Genomic DNA, 7,500 nt, shown 5'->3' with positions numbered 1-7,500 from the left:
GCGAAGGAGGAGGAGGAAGAGGAGGAGGAGTAGGAAAAGAATAAAATAAAATATACGAAGAGGAAGAGGCAAGGGAAGGAAAGAAAGGAGAAAGGAAGGAAAGAGTGAAAGGAAGAAAAACAAAAGGAAGGAGTCGAAAGAGAAGGAACATGTGGATGAAACGATGATGAAGGAAAAGTTATAAGGATAAGAGGAAGAAGGGGATAAAAAAAAGAGATGATAAATACGATAAGGACGAGTAAAAGATACTATAGAATAAGAGGGAGAGGAAGAAAAAAAAGGGGAAAAGAGGAAGAGGAAGAAAAAAAAGGGAAAAGAGGAAGAGTTGGAGAAAAAGAAGGAAAAGAGGAAGAGGAGAGAAAAAAAAAAGAGGTCTGAGAAAAAAGAAAAGAAAAGAAGAATGACAAGAACAGAAGCCTCACGAGAGAGAAAACAAGATAAAAGAATATTGAAAGTTGTCTCCAGTGAACACAAATTAAGAACATAAGAACGAAAGAAATTGAAAAGAGTTATGGACCAAAAGGTCTCCTGTCGGCATGGTCCTTTGCAATCCTTTGAAAGAGACCGTAAGGCCTACACTAGGCAGTTCCATGCCCACTACCAGCTATCATCCCCATCCATAAAGTTATCTAACCTTCTTTTAAAACAACCAAAAATTTTAATGGTCATTGGATGGTTACCAAGTCTATTCCATTCGTTAACCATTCTGTTGGCAAACCAGTTCTTGCCTACTTTTTGTTAGTTAACTAACTAGTTAACTACCTAAGAAGCTAAACTGATAAAACTTAAAAAGATTATTAAAGTTAATAAATGAATAAATAAATAAATTATATAAGTAAAATCGATATAATCAATTCGATAAACAAGAAGGTAAATAAACAAAGAAGCATAAAAAATATAAATGAATATTGATAAATACGAAAGAATATGAATAACTAAGGGAAATGTTAGAGAGTAAAGATAAGATCGGACGAACTGCTGGTTGACAAAAAAAATAAAATAAAATAAAAAATAAAAAAACGCATAAAGTTCCCCCCTGTGTCATTATTTGGGGAGCAGGTGCACCCAAAGCAATAGCTACATCGATACCTACGGTACTCTTGGGCAATATACAGGTCGCGTCATTACAGAGGGACCAGGTGCAGTGTCAGGAAATGGAGGAGAAGGAGAAGAAGAAGAAGAAGAAGAAGAAGTGACTGTCAAGGGAAAATGAATTGAAAATGAGAGATAAAGGAAAACGAAAATAGGAATAGGAAAACAAAGAAGAAATGTTTGAGAAGTTAGGAGTCAATTGGCAAAGGAGAAGATAGAGTAAAGAATAAGGAAATATAGGAATGATTATAATACAATTTAGAAAGGTAAAGATCGTGTAGAATAATGAAGTGAATGAATGAATGAATGAATGAAAGATGAATTAGTACAAGGGAGAGAGTCAAAGGAATGTATTTATCAAAACTTAAAAAGCAAACGGTGAAAGGAAAGGAAGAACATAATAAAGAATATGTTGACAAAGAAACAATGTGTTAGAACTTAGAGAGCAAGACAGAAGGACAGACAGACAGACAGCAAAACAGATATGCAGACAGTCAGATATATAGACAGGCAGACACATGGACAGACAGACAAACAGGAAAATGAGTTTATTATCGAAAAGGTAAAGGAAGCATTAGGTTAAAACTTGAATATGTGAAGAAATGTTTGATCGAGTTTTATGGGTTTAAATGAAACAAAGAAGTTAGTAGGCAACAAGGAGTTAGGAGGGAAAAGGCTGTCAGGCTCAACGGGAATATGTGTAGAGGGGAAATGGAAGTTGATATAGGGAGTAGGGATGCAAAGGAAAAGCTCTGTCAAAACTTAGGAAAAGTTCTATTAGAACTTGAGCAACTGGTAAACAAAAGGAGAGGGAGAGAGAGGAGAGACGGGGTAGGGAGAGAGGGAGGGTGGAAGAGGTGGTATAAGGATTACGAAGGCAAAAGAGTACTTTTATCGAAACTTGGGGAGTAGGGGAACAAAGAGTTTAGTGTAGGGAGGAGTTGGGCATAGGGAAATAGATATCAGAGTTTGCGGGAAGAAGTGATGGAAAGATACAGGAAAAGAGAGAGAGAGAGAGAGAGAGAGAGATTGAGTGAATGAGTGAGGGAGTGAGAGAGAAAGAGATTGAGTGAATGAATGAAAGAGAGAGAGAAAGAGAGAGAGAATCTGTATATTCCAAAGAAAGGCAAGAGGACCTATCCCTACTCTCCCCCTCTCTCTTCCTCACCCCCCTCCGGAAAAAGAAAAAAAAATCGTGTTTGAGTGTTTATCGCGTAGGAACTTGAATTGCTGTATTTTTTTTTTTTCATAATCTGAGGTTTTTGTATGAGTGGTTTTACCCCAAGTGTTGGGAGTAATCTCTCAGACGAGGGCTTTCGATTTATAAGGTATTTATTGACATGACGTATTTCAGCTGGAAGAAGTCTTCAATACCTTTTATCATATTCATAGCGAGTATTCAACGTGATCTTGTGTCGAGTTTGATCGTATTTTTATTTCTTTTCATCTGAAATCTTTTTGTCACGTCCGGTCTTCGTTCGACAGAACGAACCTAACCTGTTTAGGTAAATAGGATTACAGATCCAAGGCTGCTCTTTTAATAGGGGATAAGAACACCGCCTCCTGGTTCCCTGTATATCGCCAAAGGGAGGAGCGAGAAAACTGAGAATTCTTATCTATGTATTTCTCACCCGCGGTGTCAAAGTGTGATTTGATTTGGCCAACCCGCTAGAAAGGGGGAAAAGCACATTGGTATAAACGTATGTACCTTGAAACGACAAAGGAAGAATTAGAAAAGATGTTCTTTGGGAAAGGAGAAGGAAGCTAGGATGTAATTTTGTGATGAAATGATGAAAGTATCGCTAGATGTAGGATAACTCCTCATCCTGTAAGCCTTAAGTGACCGTAAGTGGTCTCGTTTGTTGTATGAACTTACCTAGCGGTAGTAAAATAAACAGATGAATGAATAAGCAAATCAATATATAAAGAAATAGATAAATAGATAAATTGATAAATTAATATATAAGTGAACAGAAAGTAGAATAAAGTGAGACAAAACAAAGTAAAAAAATATATAATATATATATACATATATAATATATATATATATATATGTATATATATATATATATAAAACTATAACGAAGAGGCATCTCTTGACTGAGGGAGATGGAAGAAGAAGACGCGAGTCTTGTTCCGAGTTTATTCCTGACGGGTTTCGCTTTGAGCTTCTTCAGAGGAATGATCCTCTGGTTCGAAGCTGACGGTATACATTGATGACCGGACATGATGGGACAAGCTCAAAGCGAAACCGGTCAGGAATAAACTTGGAACTAGACCTGTGTCTTCCTCTTCCACCTTCCTAAACCTGTCACAATGTCTCAACATCTCTTGACTGAATAAAAGCGCCTGACGGTGACCAGAAAACAATACGCAATAATAATCGTCACCATCCACAGATAAGAGCCAAAGATTACTCTAAGCTCATTACAATCATCTGGTGCCAGCCAGAAGAAAATCATTAAAGTGACCTCTGAAAGAGCTATGCAGGGGAAATGACTAGACCAACTAATTTAAAAAAAATCTAAATTTATTCTTATAAATAAATCGGAAAATAAAGAAATATGGGACAACCTAACTGGCGAAGGATCCTAAGAATGGCAGTAATATTTCTTCCTTCCCACTCCCCTCCCCTCCCCTCCCCTCCCCGATCCATCCCTCTCCTCCTCACCTCCCCTCCCCTCTCCTAACACGCCCCCCGTTTTCTATAGAAATGACATCGGGATCGCAGTGGTAAGGTTGTAATCAAAGCGTCTTCACATGAGCACCGCGAATAGAAAACGAGAAGAGGGTGAAGATGGCATACAAACAAAAGAAAACGGGGCAAGTCAAAGGAAACAGAACAAAAGAGAGAGGGTGCATCGTAGAAAATGGTCAGGAATTAAAGGGAAGGGGAAGGAAGAGAGGAGGAGTAGGAGAAGGAGAAGAAATCAAAATTGAAGGATGAACAAAAAAGATCATTAGAGTTAGTAAAGATGTAGATAAAAAGAAGGAAAGGATGAGTAAGAAATGGAGTAGTACTCGTAAGTGCATAAGAAGATGAGTAAGAGGAAGAAGGATGCAAGGGAGGAAGAAGAGAAATCAAGGTGGGAAAAGATCGGTGGCGTGTGTGTGTGTGTGTGTGTGTGTGTGTGTGTGTGTGTGTGTGTGTGTGTGTGTGTGTGTGTGTGTGTGTGTGTGTGTGTGTGTGTGTGTGTGTGTGTGTGTGTGTGTGTGGCAAGGAATCTATTATTTGTTAGTTATTTTTCATTATATATTATCTGTAATTTGTTATTAATAATTCATTAGTTGTTATTTAGTATTTGGTATGCATTGTTTATTTATTATTATTTATTATTCATTATTTGTTATCATTTATTATCTATCACTCCCCAATTATCATTCATTATTCTATATTATTCATAAATTCGATATATATATATATATATATATATATATATATATATATATTTAATATTTGTCTATGACATTTTCATAAGTATGTTTAATTTGTGTATTTGTTGTTTATTTATGTATGGTTTAGTTTATATCTTTTCATCAGTCCATATAGTGTGAATGTTTTTTATCTATGAATTCATACACATGCTTATTTATTTCTTTTAGTTGTATGTTTATTTATTCATTACTGTTGTTGCTATTATTTTTATTAATTACAGATTGGTTGACGATCACTGGTTTTATTAAGCGTTTTAGTAAATATTCTCAAAGAAATGAAAAAGAATGAGCCTCTATTAAACTTTTATATACTGTATATGTAAATATATATATATATATATATATAGATATATATATGTATATATATATATATATATATATATATATATGTGTGTGTGTGTGTGTGCGTGTGTGTGTGTGTGCGTGTGTGAGTCTGTGCGTGTGTGTGTGTGTGTGTGCGTGTGTGAGTCTGTGCGTGTGTGTGTGTGTGTGTGTGTGTGTGTGTGTGTGTGTGTGTGTGTGTGTGTGTGTGTGTGCGCAGCAAAATCACATAGACACGTGATTCTAAACATTCACAAAAACCATCAAGGAAGATACCTAGCGATTTCGTCTATTAAAACATGAGGTACATAGACACAAGAAACAATATTTAACTTTGATCAGCCCCGGACGATTTCATTAAATCGAGGGTAGGCCTACCTCGCCGTAGTGAAGGCGTGAAGATTACGGTGATATAACTTACCGATTTTATGTATATGGCGAGCGTCACACAATCTTATTCAGATGAGATGACGCCGCCATTGTGTAGGAGAAAAGATCACAATAATTCACTTTATTAATTTTGTACTGATTATTGCCAGGCGATTCAATGCAGCTGAAGAGACGTAACCGTAATGAAGGGGTCAGAGGGCCATTGAGTTGTAGGGGAGGGGGGAGGGGAAAGGGGGAAGGGGGGAAGAGGTTTGGAGAGAGGGCCGGAATCCCGTAGGTAAGAGGGCGAGGAATTCAAAGAAGAATCCAATACAAGTAAAAAATTGGCTCAGACATAAGGCGGCCGGTTTAATGGGAGGATGAGACCTCCCAAAGACGGAGACAGGGGACTGGAAACGGGGCTGAAAGGAGGCTGCAGCTCTAACCAAGGGGCTGAGAGGTAAGGTGGCTTTAGTATATGTTGCCGGCTATGGCACAGGACGGTAACTGTGGATAGAGTGAGCGGCTGTGATATGAGTCTGTGTTTGTGATGTAGTTTGGTCGATGTGGTTGCGGCTTGCAGCAACTAACAGGGCTTTGCCCTACCAGGGGTTTCTCACTTCCCACTGCGTGGGAGTGGGATGGCTGTAAGCTGTGGCCACCGTGGGAGTTTTTAGCAAAAGCTGAAGTGTTGAGGAGACATATCAGGCTTAAGAAGCGATTGTTGGACAAAGGCAAAGGGAGGGAAGAAATGAATAGTGATGAATACATAGAGCAGCATATGGAATATAAAACATTTACCTGTTTTGCTCTTTCTATCTCCTTTTCTTTCTTTCTTTCGTCTTTCTTCGCTTTCCTCTCTCCTCTCTCTTTTTTCAAATATTTTGCCTTTGCTTTCCCTTAGTCTCATTTCTTCTTTCCCTATTTTTCCCACCCTTCCTCCCTTCTTGCCTTCCTACTTTTTTATTCCTTTCGCCTCTCTCTCTCTCTCTCTCTCTCTCTCTCTCTCTCTCTCTCTCTCTCTCTCTATCTATCTATCTATCTATCTCTATCTCTCTGTCTCTCCCTTCTCTGTCTGTCTGTCTGTCTCGCTCTCTGCCTCTCTCTGTCTCTGTCTGTCTGTCTGTGTGTCAATCTGTCTTTCTCTGTCTATCTCTCTGTTTGTCTGTCTCTGTTCCTGTCTGTTTGTCTCTCTCTTTCTCTATTAACTTATCTATCTGTCCAAATATCCATCCATCTATCTATCTATCATTCAATCAATCAATCAATCAATCAATCAATCAAATTGTCTATCTATCTGTTTGTCTCTCTGCCTGCCTGCCTGTCTATCTGTCTGTCTGCCTGTCTGTCTGCCTGTCTGTCTGTCTATCTGTATGTCTATCTATTTATGTATGTATGTATGTATGTATGTATGTATCTATATATAATATATATATATATATATATATATATATATATATATATATATATATATATATGTATATATATCATACTCTCCCACTACCACTCCTTCCCCTACTCCCTATCGCTCTTCCTCTTACTCTCACTCTTCCTCACCTACTCCTGCTTCCTCCCCTCTTCTCTTTATATGTATCACTTTCTCTTTTTGTGTGCATATGTGTGTGTGTGTGTGTGTGTGTGTGTGTGTGTGTGTGTGTGTGTGTGTGTATGTCTGTGTTTGTGCGTGTATGTGTGTTTACTGTGTGTATGTGCGTGCATGTGTGTGTATGTCTTTTTTATCTTTTATCTTTTCTCTCTTTCAAGCGCACACACTCGCTCTGTTCTTATCCTCTCCTTCGCTTTTATATCTCTTTTCCTATGCAAAGCATTCCTTCTTTTCTCTTGCTATTTTTCTGTGATTCAGTTCCTGCCACAGTCGCTCCTCGTATCTCCTTTTCTCTTGTCAAGTCTCTAAAGTCTCAGTAAATTCGTTCTCCAACATATGCTCTCTCCCTTCCCCTCACTCCCTACCACCTTCACATCCTTCCCTCCATCTTCGAATTCTAGTTGTTTTTTGTTTTATTTTATCATTTCTTCTTTACTTTCTATGCCTTCTCACGCATCTCCTCCTCTTTTCTGTTCCTTATTTCTATTGTCTATTCAATTTTTCCTTCTATCACAATTCTCAACTTTCTTACTTCTCTTTTATCTTTCTCTTTTCTTTCCTATTTTCCTTCTTACAATTTTTCCTCCTTCCTTATTTTCCTCAACTTACATTGATTTTTTTCATCTTTCAACTTTTCTCTTTTATATAATTTTCTTCTCCTCTTATCCCTTCGTTCC

This window comes from Oratosquilla oratoria, chromosome 27 (genome assembly GCF_046742065.1).
Source record: "Oratosquilla oratoria isolate Oo_2021 chromosome 27, ASM4674206v1, whole genome shotgun sequence".
Taxonomy (NCBI): Eukaryota; Metazoa; Arthropoda; class Malacostraca; order Stomatopoda; family Squillidae; genus Oratosquilla; species Oratosquilla oratoria.
The sequence above is the reverse complement of the archived record's forward strand: the minus strand, read 5'-3'. Positions refer to the sequence as shown.